The 21896-nt window shown below is 39.7% G+C and overlaps 1 protein-coding gene across 3 annotated transcripts in view; it reads right to left on the reverse strand.

Annotated features, from left to right (window-relative positions):
* Positions 1-21896, reverse strand: part of ttc39a (tetratricopeptide repeat domain 39A) — a 132558-nt gene that overhangs the window by 53582 nt on the left and 57080 nt on the right. The window lies entirely within an intron of this gene.

Consider the following 21896-nt stretch of genomic DNA (forward strand, 5'->3'; position numbering starts at 1 on the left):
CATAGTGTGCGCAGTTGATTAGAGATGAGAGTGGATCCTTTACAGGGTCATAGGCATTAGAGCTGAATTCTGCAAAGGATCTGATTAAAGAATTTCAAGTTGCCACAGACAGAGACAGGAGAGTACAGGTGAGAGAGCGACATCTTGTTGTTTGACCAGTTTCAGACCAGTCTTTGCATTGCTCATTTTGTATTAAATTTGCCTTAATTGAAGTTAGCTTTGTCTGTAGTTTGTCTTAATTGAAGTCAATTCAGTGCAGCTGCTGAGTTGGTGAAAGTAAATAGGTTGTAGAAAGGAGATTTAGTCAAGGACTAGCAGGAATTCTGTTGCAGGAGGAGCCAGGTGGGGTCAGTTAGGTGTGAATTGGGGGCAGGCAGACAAAAGGTAATTAGAGCACAGCCCAAGAGCTCTTTCTCGGTCACAGAAAGTTAAGCAGTTGACTAGGGATCTGAAACCAAGAGACTTAGGGAATAAATAAAATAAAATAAAATAATATTTAGAAGCATGTGGCCACTACAGTGTCAGGTTTGCAAAATGGTTGCCTTCCTGAATAAATGCATCCAAGAAAGTTTAATTTGTGAACGTTGTCGGCAGGTTGAAATCCTAGAGATCAAGGTTCATGATCTTGAGGCTCAGCTTGTTGATCTGTGCTGTATTAGGGATATAGAAGAATTGGTCAATCAGCCCATGAGAGAGATGGTGTGCACGCCAAAACCTAGGAGAGTTGAGACCGTAGAGCAGTAAAGTGGACAGAACCGCTGGGTTACAGTAGGTCGTAACTGCAGAAAAGGGTGCACACAACCCCAAGAGATACCCCAAGAGCTAAAATTGCCCAACAGGTTCCAATTGCTGGACACTGAGTTGGACAGTGACAGCTCAGAGGGTGATGGGAGGGCAGTTGAGCACCATAGCACCATGGTGCCCACTCCCCCCCAGAACAGGGAGGTAGTTATAGTAGGAGACTAAATTCTTTGAGGCGTAGCTCATACGGTGTGTTCTAGTGATAAGGTGACCCGCATGGTATCTTGCATGCCTGGTGCTCAGGTTGCAGAGCTCCCTAAACTAGTAGACAGGCTACTGGCCAAAGCCAGGGGGAATCCACTGGTCATGGTCCACATTGGAACCAATGACATAGGAAAAGGTTGGACAGAGGTTCTACAAGACAAATTAAAAGAGTTAGGAACAAAACTAAAGAGCAGAACCTTCACGGTAGTATTCTCTGAAATACTTCTGGTACCACGTTCATGGCCAGGGAGACAGGCTGAGATTAGAAAGTTTAAAATGTGGTTGAAATCCTGGTGTAGGGAAGAGGGTTTTAGATTTATGGAGCATTGGTCTTTCTTCTGGGATAGATGGGACCTGTACAAGGGACAGTCTACATCTAAACAGAAGGGGGGCTAATGCATTGGGAGAGCGTATGTGCAGAGTAATTGAGAATGTTTTAAACTAAGAACCAGGGGGGCAAAGAGCTCTGACAATGGGAGATGTTCCTCTAAAGAAAGAAAACAAAGGGAACCTGATAGTAGGAAAGTCCTGAAATGTTTGTACCTCAATGCCAGGAGTATAAGGGAACAAGAACTAGACCTAGAAGCCACAGTGCTGGCATGTGACTATGATGTTGTAGGAGTGACGGTAACATGGCTTACAGAAAATGATGGGCATGAATTCAAGTAGAAAGGATACACACAGTTTAGGAGAGACAGACAAAATCGAAGAGGGGGTGGGAAATGACATTGAGGGAGAAGAATTCAAATTAGATCCCAGTAACGGAACAGAATCTTTGTGGGTCAAACTTTTGAATAAAAGATCCAGAGGATTAGTGGTAGGAGTGTGTTACAAGCCACCCAACTCAGATATTAAGCAAGATGTTGCATTGTACAATGTAATCAGGACTGCATGTAGCCAGGATATGGCTGTTACAATGGGTGATTTCAACTTCCCCAAACATAGACTGGGAAAGCCCAGCTGGTACTACAGAGACAGAAATACAAATGGTTGAGATGGTAAATGACTGCTTTCTAACTCAATTTGTCAGGGAACCAACCAGGGAGAGCACATGCATTGACTTGATATTTTCAAATTACCAAGATATAGTCAGAGGCACACTAGTTAGAGAATCAATGGCAAACTGTGATCACAATATGGTTAGCTTTGAGGCATACTTTCAAAAAACAAGGACCAAGTCTAAAACAATGGTCTACAATTTTAGAAAAGCAAACCTTGAAGGTATGAGGCAGCACTTAGAAGAGTTAGACTGGAGCACACTGGATACAGAGTCAGTTGAAAATGGATGGTTATATTTTAAGAATATACTACTTGAGGCTCAAATTTGTACCAAAACTTAGTAAATTGAGGACCAACAAACATTGCCCAAAATGGTTTAATAGAGCAATGCAAAAAAATATCAAGAGAAAGAAAATGTTGTATAGCACATACAAAAGGGATGGAGATGAAACAAAATACATAGAATATGTGGAGCTGCAAAGAGACCTTAAGAAAGGGCTCAGGAAAGCAAAGAGGGAAATAGAAAGAAACTACAATACTACAACAGCAAGAGGTCAATAGAGGAAGTGAAACAGCTAAAGGGCAAAAATTGAAGTATCTTGGAAAACGAACAAGATGTGGCAAATGTTCTAAATTAGTATTTCACAGAGGATTTTACAAAGAAAAAAACAGATAACATGCCACAGTTTAACAATCAGTCCAGTCAAACCCTAAGAGAGATCAGGATAAATGAGGAGGAGGTACTAAAGGGACTAGCAGAATTAAAAACAAACAAATCACCTGGGCCAGATGGTATATTTCCAACAGTACTTAAATAAATGAGGGACATTATTTTTAGGCCGTTAACTCAAATATTCCAAATGACACTTAGAACAGGGGATGTGCCAGCTGACTGGAAGACAGCAAATGTCATACCAATCCACAAGAATGGGGACAAAACTGAGCCAGGAAATTACAGACCAATCAGTCTCACCTGCATCACTTGTAAAATGTTGGAAAAAATGATTAGACAGAAAATAGAGGAGCATCTTAATGAAAACCATATTCTTGGAGACAGTCAACATGGGTTTAGACGAGGCAGATCATGTCTTACTAATTTATTGGAGTTTTTTGAATATTTGAACTGCAGCTGTAGATCACGTGAAAGCATATAATGATATATTTAGATTTTCAGTAAGATTTTGATAAGGTTCCACACCAAAGACTGATCCTCAAATTGGAAGCTGTAGGCATTCAGGGTAATGTAAGTAGATGGATTATGAACTGGTTGATGTATAGGAAACAGAGGGTGTCGATTAGAGGAGTTGCCTCTTACTGGAGTGAGGTTGTTAGTGGAGTTCCACAGGGATCAGTATTAGGGCCTTTGCTTTTTCTAATCTATATTATATCTGGACTCTGGGATAGTTTGTCAAATTTGCAAATGATACTAAAATAGGTGGCTCAGCATGTACAATCTCGGCAGCACAGGCTATTCAAAGGGACTTAGATCATATTCAGTTCTGGGCTGACACCTGGCAGATGAAATACAATGTGGACAAGTGCAAGGTAATACATGCAGGTAACAAAAATGTCCACTTTAATTACACTATGGGAGGAACAGAACTAGATGAAGTAACGCATGAGAAAGATCTAGGAGTCTAAGTGGACTCCTCACTTTCTCCATCCCCACAATGTGGGGAAGCAATAAAAAAGGTAAACAGAATGTCAGGGTGTTGGGGTAAAATTGCCCCCTATGTATTGTACATACACTTTCCAGTAAGTTACTAATTAAAACTTGCTCTTATAAGGGTTTCTTTGTTCTTATTAGGATTTCTCTGCTCAGACTTATCTGTGTGGCAGATAGAGATAATTTCTACTGCCGTGGACATTCTTTAGTTAACGAACCAAAACTATATAACATGTTCTTATCAGTATAGTGTGTGCTGTGCCCTTGGTACCAGCGCTTCCATGTCTGGATGATCTTTTGTTTCCCTAATTATAAAGAATACCTCATGAATTATTGTTTTGCGTGTCTCGGAACTGCCCCTGGACATATGTCAAGAAAATATTATCCAAGTTCGGGACGGCCCCGAACCTCCTTTGAAATATTGCTTGTAGATGTATAAAAGGCTGTGTGAATCTTTCAATAAACAAAGATAAACGAACAGACTACGGTGTCTGTGAATTTACTTCCCGGGCCTGTCTCCTGCTGAGAGTCTACACTGTTACTGGAAGCGCTGACTGGGGTGCCTGATTCACTGAGACCCGAAGGGTTGCTTCAGCTGAAGCTTTGTACCTGGGTATATTGTCAAAAGTGTAGAATTTAAAACCAGGGAAGTAATGTTAAGACTGTACAATTCCAGACCTCATCTGGAATACTGTGTACAGTTCTGGGCACCACACTTCAAGGATATCGCTGCTCTAGAGGCAGTTCAGAGGAGAGCAACCAGACTTATTCCAGGTCTGACGGGAATGTCCTACTCAGAGAGACTGAGGGAACTGAACCTTTTCACCCTGGAACAGAGGAGACTACGTGGGGACTTGATCCAAGTCTTCAAAATCATGAAGGGCATCGACCACATCAAACTAGAGGAGCTTTTCCAGATCAGCAGGGACACACGCACCCGGGGAAATTGGAAATTGGGCTTCAAGACATTCAAAGCGGGAAACAGGAGACACATATCTGGAACAAACTCCCCAGCAATGTGGTAGAAACTGAAAGTTTGGGAACATTTAATAATAGACTGGATAGGATCCTTGGATCACTCAGTTATTAATGGACACCAAACGAGCAGGATGTGTCGAATGGCCTCCTCTCGTTTGTAAACTCTCTTATGTTCTTGTGTTCTTATGTTCCTGCTGATGTCTGTGACAATATTTGTTTACTTACATCTTATAGTTATATACTTAAGTTACTGGATATAATGTGTCATCCAAATTATAGAACAATTTCAATTTCAATTCAATTTGTATTGCCTAAGATCAATGGAGTGTATTAATTTTCTTGGTTTAATTATGGAGTATCTGCTTTTGCTAACTGCTAATTGCTAATCTGACCATTGATGCTGTTGGGTTGTTTGCTCCTGATGATATGTTTAAATGCATGTCCGTGTGCTATGTTTGAATAGATTGTGTATGGAGCATGCTGGTGTTGCACGTGTGATATATCCGTGTTGCGTATAAATGTGGATATTGTATAATTCTAACGCTACAGTGGATGCTATGAGGTTTTTCAAGGACATTCACTTTCTTATTCTTTAGAAACTATATTATCTTTGGATCATTGTCTACATTGTCCTCTAGTATTTGCCTATATGGTTCAATCCATATTCCCTTCAATCCTAACATGCTTCGCAGTCCCTCCTGAGGAGAAGCATCTTGAGAGGACAGGCGATGCACAGAAGAGATGAACCCAGGCACAGAGCTGTAAAGAGTGGACAGCGCGCAGAAGGAGTGGCAGGCAAGGCTGCCGTAGCAGGTGCAGTTGCCACAAAATGTGCAGTTGTAGCAGCAGGAGCAGACATAGCAGTGGCCACGGGGGGGCGCGGCTGCTTCCGAAGCTGCAGGCCGTGAGAAGGAGGCAGAGGGGCTCCGGGGCTCCTACTGTCGCTCGCTGGAGTCGGGGATCGCTGGATGCGACGGCGATTGTGGTGGCATTCGGACTGCACCTGTTGCCGGTGCCCAGGCACACGGAAGAAGCGACCTCCCCACTCCAGGAGGGCAAGGTTTGGTGGCCGCAAGCAGTGGCCGGGGGAGCAGTGGAGGAGCGGGAGTGAGTGAGTGCCACACACGCGTTACCAGTAGCATGCAGCGGGGGCGATATAGTGATGTTATCGATCGGATTCCTACAGAAGTGCGCCGAAACCCCTCCTCCTTTGTCAGTGCTTCCAACATAAAAGATAACAATTGTTTTTACACAGTGCTGAGTTTGGGTGATTGTTCATTTTGAAGGAAAAAATGTATTTAAAATTTTAATTTAAAATTAAAAAATGCACAATATTATTATTACTGTTAAAGTGAATATAATGACTTGAGTTTCAGTGGGGCAGACAAATCCTGTGATTTGTAGTTTTTCCACTGTGTTTCTGCTGTCCAGGAAGTTATGACTAACCCATACTGGAACTTAGAAAGAGCATACAAGCAGCGTTTGACATCTGCCATTATTTAGTAAGCTTTAAATGTTGCTTATATGATACAATCAAACTGAAAAATTTGATATAGAAGAATTGGTCAATCAGCCCATGAGAGAGATGGTGTGCACGCCAAAACCTAGGAGAGTTGAGACCGTAGAGCAGTAAAGTGGACAGAACCGCTGGGTTACAGTAGGTCGTAACTGCAGAAAAGGGTGCACACAACCCCAAGAGATACCCCAAGAGCTAAAATTGCCCAACAGGTTCCAATTGCTGGACACTGAGTTGGACAGTGACAGCTCAGAGGGTGATGGGAGGGCAGTTGAGCACCATAGCACCATGGTGCCCACTCCCCCCCAGAACAGGGAGGTAGTTATAGTAGGAGACTAAATTCTTTGAGGCGTAGCTCATACGGTGTGTTCTAGTGATAAGGTGACCCGCATGGTATCTTGCATGCCTGGTGCTCAGGTTGCAGAGCTCCCTAAACTAGTAGACAGGCTACTGGCCAAAGCCAGGGGGAATCCACTGGTCATGGTCCACATTGGAACCAATGACATAGGAAAAGGTTGGACAGAGGTTCTACAAGACAAATTAAAAGAGTTAGGAACAAAACTAAAGAGCAGAACCTTCACGGTAGTATTCTCTGAAATACTTCTGGTACCACGTTCATGGCCAGGGAGACAGGCTGAGATTAGAAAGTTTAAAATGTGGTTGAAATCCTGGTGTAGGGAAGAGGGTTTTAGATTTATGGAGCATTGGTCTTTCTTCTGGGATAGATGGGACCTGTACAAGGGACAGTCTACATCTAAACAGAAGGGGGGCTAATGCATTGGGAGAGCGTATGTGCAGAGTAATTGAGAATGTTTTAAACTAAGAACCAGGGGGGCAAAGAGCTCTGACAATGGGAGATGTTCCTCTAAAGAAAGAAAACAAAGGGAACCTGATAGTAGGAAAGTCCTGAAATGTTTGTACCTCAATGCCAGGAGTATAAGGGAACAAGAACTAGACCTAGAAGCCACAGTGCTGGCATGTGACTATGATGTTGTAGGAGTGACGGTAACATGGCTTACAGAAAATGATGGGCATGAATTCAAGTAGAAAGGATACACACAGTTTAGGAGAGACAGACAAAATCGAAGAGGGGGTGGGAAATGACATTGAGGGAGAAGAATTCAAATTAGATCCCAGTAACGGAACAGAATCTTTGTGGGTCAAACTTTTGAATAAAAGATCCAGAGGATTAGTGGTAGGAGTGTGTTACAAGCCACCCAACTCAGATATTAAGCAAGATGTTGCATTGTACAATGTAATCAGGACTGCATGTAGCCAGGATATGGCTGTTACAATGGGTGATTTCAACTTCCCCAAACATAGACTGGGAAAGCCCAGCTGGTACTACAGAGACAGAAATACAAATGGTTGAGATGGTAAATGACTGCTTTCTAACTCAATTTGTCAGGGAACCAACCAGGGAGAGCACATGCATTGACTTGATATTTTCAAATTACCAAGATATAGTCAGAGGCACACTAGTTAGAGAATCAATGGCAAACTGTGATCACAATATGGTTAGCTTTGAGGCATACTTTCAAAAAACAAGGACCAAGTCTAAAACAATGGTCTACAATTTTAGAAAAGCAAACCTTGAAGGTATGAGGCAGCACTTAGAAGAGTTAGACTGGAGCACACTGGATACAGATTCAGTTGAAAATGGATGGTTATATTTTAAGAATATACTACTTGAGGCTCAAATTTGTACCAAAACTTAGTAAATTGAGGACCAACAAACATTGCCCAAAATGGTTTAATAGAGCAATGCAAAAAAATATCAAGAGAAAGAAAATGTTGTATAGCACATACAAAAGGGATGGAGATGAAACAAAATACATAGAATATGTGGAGCTGCAAAGAGACCTTAAGAAAGGGCTCAGGAAAGCAAAGAGGGAAATAGAAAGAAACTACAATACTACAACAGCAAGAGGTCAATAGAGGAAGTGAAACAGCTAAAGGGCAAAAATTGAAGTATCTTGGAAAACGAACAAGATGTGGCAAATGTTCTAAATTAGTATTTCACAGAGGATTTTACAAAGAAAAAAACAGATAACATGCCACAGTTTAACAATCAGTCCAGTCAAACCCTAAGAGAGATCAGGATAAATGAGGAGGAGGTACTAAAGGGACTAGCAGAATTAAAAACAAACAAATCACCTGGGCCAGATGGTATATTTCCAACAGTACTTAAATAAATGAGGGACATTATTTTTAGGCCGTTAACTCAAATATTCCAAATGACACTTAGAACAGGGGATGTGCCAGCTGACTGGAAGACAGCAAATGTCATACCAATCCACAAGAATGGGGACAAAACTGAGCCAGGAAATTACAGACCAATCAGTCTCACCTGCATCACTTGTAAAATGTTGGAAAAAATGATTAGACAGAAAATAGAGGAGCATCTTAATGAAAACCATATTCTTGGAGACAGTCAACATGGGTTTAGACGAGGCAGATCATGTCTTACTAATTTATTGGAGTTTTTTGAATATTTGAACTGCAGCTGTAGATCACGTGAAAGCATATAATGATATATTTAGATTTTCAGTAAGATTTTGATAAGGTTCCACACCAAAGACTGATCCTCAAATTGGAAGCTGTAGGCATTCAGGGTAATGTAAGTAGATGGATTATGAACTGGTTGATGTATAGGAAACAGAGGGTGTCGATTAGAGGAGTTGCCTCTTACTGGAGTGAGGTTGTTAGTGGAGTTCCACAGGGATCAGTATTAGGGCCTTTGCTTTTTCTAATCTATATTATATCTGGACTCTGGGATAGTTTGTCAAATTTGCAAATGATACTAAAATAGGTGGCTCAGCATGTACAATCTCGGCAGCACAGGCTATTCAAAGGGACTTAGATCATATTCAGTTCTGGGCTGACACCTGGCAGATGAAATACAATGTGGACAAGTGCAAGGTAATACATGCAGGTAACAAAAATGTCCACTTTAATTACACTATGGGAGGAACAGAACTAGATGAAGTAACGCATGAGAAAGATCTAGGAGTCTAAGTGGACTCCTCACTTTCTCCATCCCCACAATGTGGGGAAGCAATAAAAAAGGTAAACAGAATGTCAGGGTGTTGGGGTAAAATTGCCCCCTATGTATTGTACATACACTTTCCAGTAAGTTACTAATTAAAACTTGCTCTTATAAGGGTTTCTTTGTTCTTATTAGGATTTCTCTGCTCAGACTTATCTGTGTGGCAGATAGAGATAATTTCTACTGCCGTGGACATTCTTTAGTTAACGAACCAAAACTATATAACATGTTCTTATCAGTATAGTGTGTGCTGTGCCCTTGGTACCAGCGCTTCCATGTCTGGATGATCTTTTGTTTCCCTAATTATAAAGAATACCTCATGAATTATTGTTTTGCGTGTCTCGGAACTGCCCCTGGACATATGTCAAGAAAATATTATCCAAGTTCGGGACGGCCCCGAACCTCCTTTGAAATATTGCTTGTAGATGTATAAAAGGCTGTGTGAATCTTTCAATAAACAAAGATAAACGAACAGACTACGGTGTCTGTGAATTTACTTCCCGGGCCTGTCTCCTGCTGAGAGTCTACACTGTTACTGGAAGCGCTGACTGGGGTGCCTGATTCACTGAGACCCGAAGGGTTGCTTCAGCTGAAGCTTTGTACCTGGGTATATTGTCAAAAGTGTAGAATTTAAAACCAGGGAAGTAATGTTAAGACTGTACAATTCCAGACCTCATCTGGAATACTGTGTACAGTTCTGGGCACCACACTTCAAGGATATCGCTGCTCTAGAGGCAGTTCAGAGGAGAGCAACCAGACTTATTCCAGGTCTGACGGGAATGTCCTACTCAGAGAGACTGAGGGAACTGAACCTTTTCACCCTGGAACAGAGGAGACTACGTGGGGACTTGATCCAAGTCTTCAAAATCATGAAGGGCATCGACCACATCAAACTAGAGGAGCTTTTCCAGATCAGCAGGGACACACGCACCCGGGGAAATTGGAAATTGGGCTTCAAGACATTCAAAGCGGGAAACAGGAGACACATATCTGGAACAAACTCCCCAGCAATGTGGTAGAAACTGAAAGTTTGGGAACATTTAATAATAGACTGGATAGGATCCTTGGATCACTCAGTTATTAATGGACACCAAACGAGCAGGATGTGTCGAATGGCCTCCTCTCGTTTGTAAACTCTCTTATGTTCTTGTGTTCTTATGTTCCTGCTGATGTCTGTGACAATATTTGTTTACTTACATCTTATAGTTATATACTTAAGTTACTGGATATAATGTGTCATCCAAATTATAGAACAATTTCAATTTCAATTCAATTTGTATTGCCTAAGATCAATGGAGTGTATTAATTTTCTTGGTTTAATTATGGAGTATCTGCTTTTGCTAACTGCTAATTGCTAATCTGACCATTGATGCTGTTGGGTTGTTTGCTCCTGATGATATGTTTAAATGCATGTCCGTGTGCTATGTTTGAATAGATTGTGTATGGAGCATGCTGGTGTTGCACGTGTGATATATCCGTGTTGCGTATAAATGTGGATATTGTATAATTCTAACGCTACAGTGGATGCTATGAGGTTTTTCAAGGACATTCACTTTCTTATTCTTTAGAAACTATATTATCTTTGGATCATTGTCTACATTGTCCTCTAGTATTTGCCTATATGGTTCAATCCATATTCCCTTCAATCCTAACATGCTTCGCAGTCCCTCCTGAGGAGAAGCATCTTGAGAGGACAGGCGATGCACAGAAGAGATGAACCCAGGCACAGAGCTGTAAAGAGTGGACAGCGCGCAGAAGGAGTGGCAGGCAAGGCTGCCGTAGCAGGTGCAGTTGCCACAAAATGTGCAGTTGTAGCAGCAGGAGCAGACATAGCAGTGGCCACGGGGGGGCGCGGCTGCTTCCGAAGCTGCAGGCCGTGAGAAGGAGGCAGAGGGGCTCCGGGGCTCCTACTGTCGCTCGCTGGAGTCGGGGATCGCTGGATGCGACGGCGATTGTGGTGGCATTCGGACTGCACCTGTTGCCGGTGCCCAGGCACACGGAAGAAGCGACCTCCCCACTCCAGGAGGGCAAGGTTTGGTGGCCGCAAGCAGTGGCCGGGGGAGCAGTGGAGGAGCGGGAGTGAGTGAGTGCCACACACGCGTTACCAGTAGCATGCAGCGGGGGCGATATAGTGATGTTATCGATCGGATTCCTACAGAAGTGCGCCGAAACCCCTCCTCCTTTGTCAGTGCTTCCAACATAAAAGATAACAATTGTTTTTACACAGTGCTGAGTTTGGGTGATTGTTCATTTTGAAGGAAAAAATGTATTTAAAATTTTAATTTAAAATTAAAAAATGCACAATATTATTATTACTGTTAAAGTGAATATAATGACTTGAGTTTCAGTGGGGCAGACAAATCCTGTGATTTGTAGTTTTTCCACTGTGTTTCTGCTGTCCAGGAAGTTATGACTAACCCATACTGGAACTTAGAAAGAGCATACAAGCAGCGTTTGACATCTGCCATTATTTAGTAAGCTTTAAATGTTGCTTATATGATACAATCAAACTGAAAAATTGCGCCTGAATGAGTGAAGATTTTTTTTGTTTTAACTTTTACTAGATACTAGTAACGTTCGCTTATTTAAAGAGCTAGCTAGAGTTAATGTCAGTTACTTGTATCTTAAATTCATTAGGGAATGTTGGAAAGACTATTCAGTTGTTTGGGGAATAACCTAACCTATAATGTTTTGAAGGGCGGTGGAAATTGCTTTTGTAGTGACTCCCTTAATGTTACGTTTTTATAAGTTTTTGCTCCATTGCCCGGCCCTTAACAATTACCTTGCACTTAACTGTATTCTTGCACTTTGTATTGCACTTATGCTGAAAGTCACCCTGGATAAGGGCGTCTGCCAAGAAATAAAAATGATAACTAGATTTAGAAGTTTCTGGAAACTTCATCTGCGTTGAAAAACGTCCGTTCCAACACTATTTAGAGGAGTGTCTGATGAATATAAGCAGTTCAGCATGTTAAGTATATTTTAAGTAATTGTAGCTGGAAAGCAGCTTGATAGCTCCTCTGTGGATGGATTTATGAAAACATATTAAATTTGACCTTACAGGAAGGACAAAGGTCATCGTATAGGGCATTTTTTAGATAGATCGTACATGGCTTCCTATATGTGGTCCATAGAAAGAGCTATAACCTTCGGGAGAGGTCAAACGTCAAAATTTTGGACATGTTCAAATAGACCACATATGAGTTCCTATCTGAGTTCTATAGCAATCATTAGCCTATCTACAGTGTATAGGGCAATATAAGCATTTTAAAGGCATTGATTGACCACTAAGGGAAAGTCAAAGGTCAAAATGAAGGTGCTTGGACTATTTTAGAAGTAAACATATGATGTTCATTACAAATCTGAAGTCAGATATCAGTTTTGAGCCTTGCGTCTAGGAGAGAAAATTCGATTTTTTATCCTCATAGTGAATTTGACCTTGAAGGAAAGGTCAAAGGTCAAACGCAAGGGCATATTTTGAAAGCCCATCTATGGTTTCCTATATGTGTTCAATATATACCATTGGCCTATTTCCTCTCTGGGAGGAGTTATAGAGCAAAAAGTAAAAAATATTGCATTTGACCTGAACCGAGAGGTCAAAGGTAAAATCTTCTGACATTTTAAATTAGACCACTTATGGTTTCCTATACGTGTCCATTACTAAATGTGACTCTATCCTCAATCAGAAAGCAGTTAATAGGCAAAATAACTTTGAATTTGACCTCTTAACCTGGAAGGAAAGGTCAAAGGTCAAACTCAAGGGCATATTTTGAAAGCCCATCTATGGTTTCCTATATGTGTTCAATATATACCAAAGGCCTATTTCCTCTCTGTGAGGAGTTATAGAGCAAAAAGTTAAAAAATATTGCATTTAACCTGAAACGAGAGGTCAAAGGTCAATTTTTTGACATTTTCAAATAGACCACTCATGGTTTCCTATACGTGTCCAATAGTAAATCTGACTCTATCTTCAATCTGAAAGCAGGTATTAGACAAAAGAACATTTAATTGACCTTTGACCCCTGAAGGAAAGGTAAAAGTTCAAACTTCATTTTTTCAAAAGAACACATTTGGTCCCCTATGACATGATTCATGGTGACTTTGGTGGATTTTGAATGCTGTAAACCCTGAAATGCAAGAAAATGTGATTTGACCTTGAAGGAGAGGTCAGAGGTCAAGTTCAAGGTCATGCATGGATACAGCCCATATGGTTTCCTATACATGTTCTATAGTGACCATCATCATATCTGCCACCTGTAAGGGCGATATCCCATGATCCATAGCTCCGATCGGAAAACTGTTAGCAGTTTTGGAAACCTCATATACACTTTCCTATCTATGCTCCATAGTAACATTTCTCAGAACAGCTTCCTTCCAGGAGTAATGAGATGTTCAATATCTGAGAGCACCATGGATCAGACAAATTGATCAGTATCTGGCTCCAGAAAGGTCAAAGGTCAATAAAAAGGGCATGGTCTGATAAAGCTCCATAGGTTTCCTATACGTGTTCAATACATACCTTGACTGTATTTACAACCATCAGAGAGTTATAAACTACTTTCACTTTCACAAGAAGTGGAATGTAGGTCTGAAGGTAGACCACAGACCTACACCAAAAGTAATAGCATATCATTCGGGACGTTGTGCAAAGCAATGATCATAGTTTGGTAAGGAATACTTGAAAACTGTAGGAGGAGATGTGTTTACAAATAGAATAATAATAATAATAATAATAAATATAGCTGCAAGAAGCAATGCAGGGGGCCAAGTACACATCTACACAGTACTAACACAGTCTAACACATTCTAATGTACTTCAATCCTGCTCTTTATGACACATTATGCAATTTAAACATTCCTCAAATTTGATTGGCTCATGGCAACCATTTCGTTTCATCAATCATATTGCCTTTAACAAATCTGATGGAGGATCTAGCCAAGGGTATGTGTACAAAATTCCACATTAATCGTACCTGCGGTTTCAGAGAAGAAAATGCATGAAAATTCTCCAAAATGTGTCACTTAAACCAATCTGGCCACCAGTCCATGTGACATATGGCTTTCATATTACATATGGCATCGCTCTACACAGCTGTGTATCACTGTATGAAGTGTATTGTTTGTATAAGCTTTTGAAAATAACAGCAGAAAAATTATAATCATAATACTATCGAGGCTTCCAGGTGATTCCAGTCAAGAAATGTATGGTTTCAGACTCCTAATCATATAAATCAGATGAAGACAAATTTTGACAAAATCGGTTTTCATGGTCAAGTTCCCCCTTTTGTGGTCAAATATGTTAAAGTACAAGCCAGTATTAATCTAAAAAAATCAACTACTCTCATTTAATTTCAGTATATCATTTTTAATTAAAATTGTTATAATATAAATAGCTCTGGTATCATAATACATGAGTAAACACTTATTATACAATTCTCATTTGTAAACATCAATCTAAAAACTTGTATAGCTTAGAACTGCTGCACCTTTTTAATTCACAGTTACCATCTAAACCACATTTAGTTGCTTACTTTCTGTTTCATTTGGTTGTCACATTGATTACTGATGTGCACGTTATATATAATTCCAGCTTGTAAAAGCAATGTTTTTCATTAAGGGGCAAATATCTCCAATTATTAATATTAAGCGCCTCAATTAGCAGGTCCGTTTTTTCGAGTGTAGATCGCACAGTGAACGTCTTATGTTCAACCTTTCAAATCCACTGCATAGAGCCAGCGTTTCTGCCCGGTTGAGTATACACTCACCTAAAGGATTATTAGGAACACCTGTTCAATTTCTCATTAATGCAATAATCTAACCAACCAATCACATGGCAGTTGCTTCAATGCATTTAGGGGTGTGGTCCTGGTCCAGACAATCTCCTGAACTCCAAACTGAATGTCTGAATGGGAAAGAAAGGTGATTTAAGCAATTTTGAGCGTGGCATGGTTGTTGGTGCCAGACGGGCCGGTCTGAGTATTTCACAATCTGCTCAGTTACTGGGATTTTCACGCACAACCATTTCTAGGGTTTACAAAGAATGGTGTGAAAAGGGAAAAACATCCAGTATGCGGCAGTCATGTGGGCGAAAATGCCTTGTTGATGCTAGAGGTCAGAGGAGAATGGGCCGACTGATTCAAGCTGATAGAAGAGCAACTTTGACTGAAATAACCACTCGTTACAACCGAGGTATGCAGCAAAGCATTTGTGAAGCCACAACACGTACAACATTGAGGCAGATGGGCTACAACAGCAGAAGACCCCACCGGGTACCACTCATCTCCACTACAAATAGGAAAAAGAGGCTACAATTTGCACAAGCTCACCAAAATTGGACAGTTGAAGACTGGAAAAATGTTGCCTGGTCTGATGAGTCTCGATTTCTGTTGACACATTCAGATGGTAGAGTCAGAATTTGGCGTAAACAGAATGAGAACATGGATCCATCATGCCTTGTTACCACTGTGCAGGCTGGTGGTGGTGGTGTAATGGTGTGGGGGATGTTTTCTTGGCACACTTTAGGCCCCTTAGTGCCAATTGGGCATCGTTTAAATGCCACGGCCTACCTGAGCATTGTTTCTGACCATGTCCATCCCTTTATGACCACCATGTACCCATCCTCTGATGGCTACTTCCAGCAGGGTAATGCACCATGTCACAAATGTCGAATCATTTCAAATTGGTTTCTTGAACATGACAATGAGTTCACTGTACTAAACTGGCCCCCACAGTCACCAGATCTCAACCCAATAGAGCATCTTTGGGATGTGGTGGAACGGGAGCTTCGTGCCCTGGATGTGCATCCCACAAATCTCCATCAACTGCAAGATGCTATCCTATCAATATGGGCCAACATTTCTAAAGAATGCTTTCAGCACCTTGTTGAATCAATGCCACGTAGAATTAAGGCAGTTCTGAAGGTGAAAGGGGGTCAAACACAGTATTAGTATGGTGTTCCTAATAATCCTTTAGGTGAGTGTATAACATGTCACCATAAGTTACGATTTCACTGAGAGAGAAGAGGACAAAATCGTGTCCCCCGTGTGGCATCGTTATCTATTTAAACAGGAACTGATGCAGGATCCAGACGATCTCAGTTTGAAATGACTTTCAATTGAAAGCAATAATCTACCGCTACAGATTGGGCAAAATCATTGCTGTTGTACCACTGTTTCCCTGTGTTTATTTTAATAACTTGTAGTGCTGTGTGTTGTTCGTTACATTTAATTATAGTTTTTTGTTACACTTTCGGTTTGTCTCTGGTATTTTTTGACTATAGCTGAAAGAATCCCTGTCTCATTTGTGTACTAAAACAAACCAAGCAAATAAAAATAAACAGTAAACAGTTTATAACTGTTGCAGATTATACATTTGTAGTTACCTTCTAAACCTTATTTAGATGTTTATTTGATGTTTCATTTGGTTGTCACATTGATTAATGATGTGTGTGTTATATATACTTACACCTGGAAAAAAAAAGTATATCACTAATGGGCAAATTGCGGCAATTCATTTGTACTATTGCACCTGACCGAGTATGTCCGTTTTCTCGTGTATAGCTCACACAGGAAACGTCTTATGTTCACCCATTCAACTCCACAGCAAAGACTAAGCGATTCTGCACGGTTGAGTATATAACGTCACCATAAGTTACGATTTCACTGAGAGTGAAGAGGACAAATTCGTGCCCCCCGTGTTGCATCTTAACATTAAACAGGAAGTCATTCACTCGTGGTGGCACTCGATCTCAGTTTGAAATGACTTTCAATTGAAAGCAACAACCCAACTCTACAGATTGAGCAGTTTCATTGCCGTTTTACCACTGTTCATCTTAATATATTATTTTAATAACATGTATTCGTGTGTTGTTAATCACATTATATTTTAGTTTCACTTTCGGTTTCTCTGTTGTCTTCCCGGTTTCTCTACAGCTTAAACAATCCCTCAGTATAAACAAATCTCAGTTGACAGTATTTGTATCTGCATGCAGAAGTGTCTCTGTGTTTAAAACAATAGTTTCCACTCTAATACTGTTGCAAGTGATTGATAGTGCTTTGTTGTTACGATGTACATGCCCAAGATGGCGTAATTTTTTCTCTGTCCTGTTAGTGGTATATGCTGCTACCAGTGGTGACAGTGTGTCATTGCAGGCTTAAAATTGAATACAATTTACAGTAAGTCAAAATCTTTTGTTCATTACTGCCATGGTTTTTATGTTGGAACTTTCCTTTAAGAATATGTATATAACACAGTCCAAAGATACTGTATACCAAAGCACACATCAGCCAGTTTAACGGTTTATGAGAAATCGAGGCTGAAGTGTTTTCAGCATAATCCAAGATGGTTGTCATACCGTGTGATTTATACATTTTTGGAAATAGCCAAATCAAGTATTAACATAAGCGCAGTATGTACTATAAGTCTCATATCTCAACTCTTTACCGTTCCTGAGAAAACAATGTTTGAAAACTGACATTTTTAGTTTGGACTACAATCAAGATGGCTGCCAAACCGTGTTACATGATGTTGCCATTTTGTGGTCGAGTGACCATACCATAGACTTCTACATCCATGCCAAGTTTGGTGACTTTTTAGACATCGGTTCAAAAGTTATAGGCATTTGAACATATTCTGGTGGAAGAGAAGAAAAATTAAGTATAATAATAATAATAATAATAATAATAATAATAATAATAATAATAATAATAATAATAATAATAATAATGACCAGTGACCACCACATTGCTTATGGGATCAATCCTGTCAAGTAACAATCAGTCCAATACATTCTAACATAGTTCCATACTGCACCATATGCATTTATTTGCAACTTGACCATCTCTGAAATTTGATTGGCTCATGGTGGCCATCTTGTTTTCTCAATCAACTTGCCTTGAACAAATCTGATAGAGGAGCTAGCCAAGGTCACGTGTAGAAAATTTCGTAACAATCGGACCAACCGTTTCAGAGAAGAAGATCTTTGAAGATTCTTGGCCAATCCAAATGGCTGCCAAATCATGTGACTCAACGACTTGTCTTGAACAAATCTGAATATAGCCTATAACATAACTTCACACACCAAGTTTCACATCTCTCCCGTCTGCGGTTTCGGAGAAGAAGATTTTTGTAGATTTTCCAAAATGTGTCACTTAAGCCACTATGGCCACCAGACCATGTGACATATGGCCTCCATATTGCACATGGCATAGCACTACATAGCCATCTATCACTGTATGAAGTTTCATGAGTTTTCGTTTAGCGGTTTGGTTTTTATTGGCTTATGAAAAAAATGGCAGAAAAATAATAATAATAACTAGAAGTTGCATGCAACTTTTAAGGGTTCCATGTTGTATCAGTAGGTTTCAGATTTGAGCAGGCATTTGTAGTTTAAATGCATGTGTTACTAAATGTGTAATTTTAAATTTCAATCCACTGTAGTATATATTTGTGGTTTTCATTCTTTTCATTTGAAGTATGTATTCTAAGTCAGTGGACTTTAATTTCAATTTCCTCATTGCTTGCTTTACTGATGTAAAGTACCATTGTATTTTTCATTTAATTCTAGCATATATGTGAAATTTTCATTCTTGTGTCATTCAAGATGCATAATGCAATTCCCAAGTTTAGCCAAATGATGGAGGTAGAGGTCTACATAAGGAATGTCATGATGTGGCTGAAATGTGAAGCTTTCATTTTGGTTGGTGTACAACAGACAGGTTTTGTGTCCTATCAGCTTGGCTTCATCAACTTTTACAGATCTTTCTACTAGTTTAATCACTAACAATTTAAGTAAGTAAGGCTATAGTTCTGAAGATATTTGCTGTCATAAGTGACATAATGTAACACAATTTGGTGAGTTTTTGAATTTTGCTGATAGGTTTTTCTGGGGTCAATTTCATGCGTTTATCAATACGCGTATTTTGCATATGTGCACAGTCATTTTCTTGTGGCTGTAATGTTGTTGCACACAGTCACTTGTCTCTTGCAGACGTGATAGATAGCAGTGTCTATGTAATATATGCAAAGTTTCAGCGCACTGGGCTTTAGAGTTCCGGAGCAGGAGCTGTTTTCATTTATGCACGCAGACACATGTTAAATCCAACATTGCAGCTTAACCGTGTATCTCACAAACTTAATTATGAGGTTTTATGTTCGATGCACAGACATAGACATAGGTGCTGAATTTCATGTGCGTACTGCATTCCAGTGTAGAGGTAATGTGATACTTGTCTGAAGCGACGCATGTTTTATTTCAATGGCCCACAGCACCCATGGTTTTCACTGGGACAACTAGCCTTTAATACCCCTGGTAGGACTCTGTACCAGTGTCATGCATGCCAATTTGTGTCACAGTGGGTATAAGTGGCATGGATTAGAAGGCACCAAAGCTGGAATCAGAGAATGCTACATGGCGGACAAAGCGTGTGCCTGGGGAACTTCTGAAGAACAAGCGTAATAGTGTGGCATAAGGTATGCATGTGTGTGAAGTGGCATTTTTTCCGTTGGTTTTGGAGAAGAAGATTTTTGTAGCATTTCACAATTTTGCCACTAATCGCAACACGGCGGTGGCACCATGTGACCGACACGTGTAGTTTTCACTGTATTTGTAGGTATAAGTTGTGTCTACAACACTTGTGAGTATCGTGAGTTTTAATGCATGTATGAGCGTTTTAGGGGCATTAGATGTTTTGGCGGAAGGAAAAAAAAAAAAAATAATAATAATAAAAATCCTAACAGAAACAATACGCTTCCAGCACTTCGTGCATGGAAGCCTAAAAATCCTAACAGAAACAATAGGCTTCCAGCACTTCGTGCATGAAAGCCTAATAATAATAATAATAATAATAATAATAATAATAATAATAATAATAATAATAATAATAATCCTAACAATTACAATAGGGTTCCAGCAACTTTGTTGCTTGCCCCCCTAATAATTCTAACAATTACAATAGGGTTCCAGCAACTTTGTTGCTTGACCCCCAATAAGCAGAAGAATAATAAAGAAACCGAGTAATAACAAGATCTGCGTTTTTCAACGCAGATAATAATAATAATAAGCAGAAGAATAATAAAGAAACCGAGTAATAACAAGATCTGCGTTTTTCAACACAGATAATAATAATAAGCAGAAGAATAATAAAGAAACCGAGTAATAACAAGATCTGCGTTTTTCAACGCAGATAATAATAATAAGCAGAAGAATAATAAAGAAACCGAGTAATAACAAGATCTGCGTTTTTCAACACAGATAATAATAAGCAGAAGAATAATAAAGAAACCGAGTAATAACAAGATCTGCGTTTTTCAACGCAGATAATAATAATAATTAGCCAATCAGAGTGCCGAACTGCCATGACTGGAGATAATACACTTCCTGAGTTTTGAAAATAAGTTTACCCTGGCATTTTATGTGTAGGTTGGTGCTGGAAAAGTTTTAGGTCTACAAAACAGAGTAATTGTTTATTATTTATATGATTGTGTGCATGCAGCAAAATGTAAGTAAACACATTTGTTTATGTTTGTTATAAGTTATGGCTGCTACATATTGAGAATAGCAATGCTAGTCTGTTAGCCAGCTGTGTAAATATCTACTGCGTCACCATGCGGTCGTAATACAAACTGTGTTGATTTATAATATATTATGTATTACCGTTATCTATTGTTTACATGTTTATCAATATGTATAATGGTTATAAGTTTATAAGATTTAACCTTGGTTAAGGTAATTTCTCAGCATCTAGCTGTAGTAAGATAGCATAGATCCATAGGTTTGCATTTATGCATTTATGTAAAGTCATTTGAGTAGATTAGCTCTGCTGTCAGAACTGTGTATATTTGTATTATTATTCTTTGCATGATTATTGGTTATATTGATTATTGTAGCATACGGTACACTTATAAATTTCAATTAAAGAAGTGAATTTATAGTATCACCTTATCACAAATCCTGGAATCTTGTAGAATTGGACGCAGACACCAATTCCAAAGATATAAATTGTCAAATTTATTCAAAAACAAAGACTAAATGTAGCACTACACTAATTATACAAAAGGGAAAAACTAATTAAAATTCAACTCCAAATCAACAAATCAAAGACCAAATCACTTCCGTAACCAAATCAAAGACCATGGGATCGCATATGATAACACACAAATCGTTAAAAAAAAAAGGTTATAAACACATTGACTACAATACCGGTTAGTAAGACGAAGGTGAGTCTCTCATTAGTATTGTTAGTCAGACATTAAATAACTACGCAGGTTAGTATTTATGTCAGGTAACTTCTCGTTATATATACACTCACCTAAAGGATTATTAGGAACACCATACTAATACTGTGTTTGACCCCCTTTCGCCCTCAGAACTGCCTTAATTCTATGTGGCATTGATTCAACAAGGTGCTGAAAGCATTCTTTAGAAATGTTGGCCCATATTGATAGGATAGCATCTTGCAGTTGATGGAGATTTGTGGGATGCACATCCAGGGCACGAAGCTCCCGTTCCACCACATCCCAAAGATACTCTATTGGGTTGAGATCTGGTGACTGTGGGGGCCAGTTTAGTACAGTGAACTCATTGTCATGTTCAAGAAACCAATTTGAAATGATTCGACCTTTGTGACATGGTGCATTATCCTGCTGGAAGTAGCCATCAGAGGATGGGTACATGGTGGTCATAA

Source organism: Amia ocellicauda, chromosome 19 (assembly GCF_036373705.1).
Source record: "Amia ocellicauda isolate fAmiCal2 chromosome 19, fAmiCal2.hap1, whole genome shotgun sequence".
Lineage (NCBI taxonomy): Eukaryota > Metazoa > Chordata > Actinopteri > Amiiformes > Amiidae > Amia > Amia ocellicauda.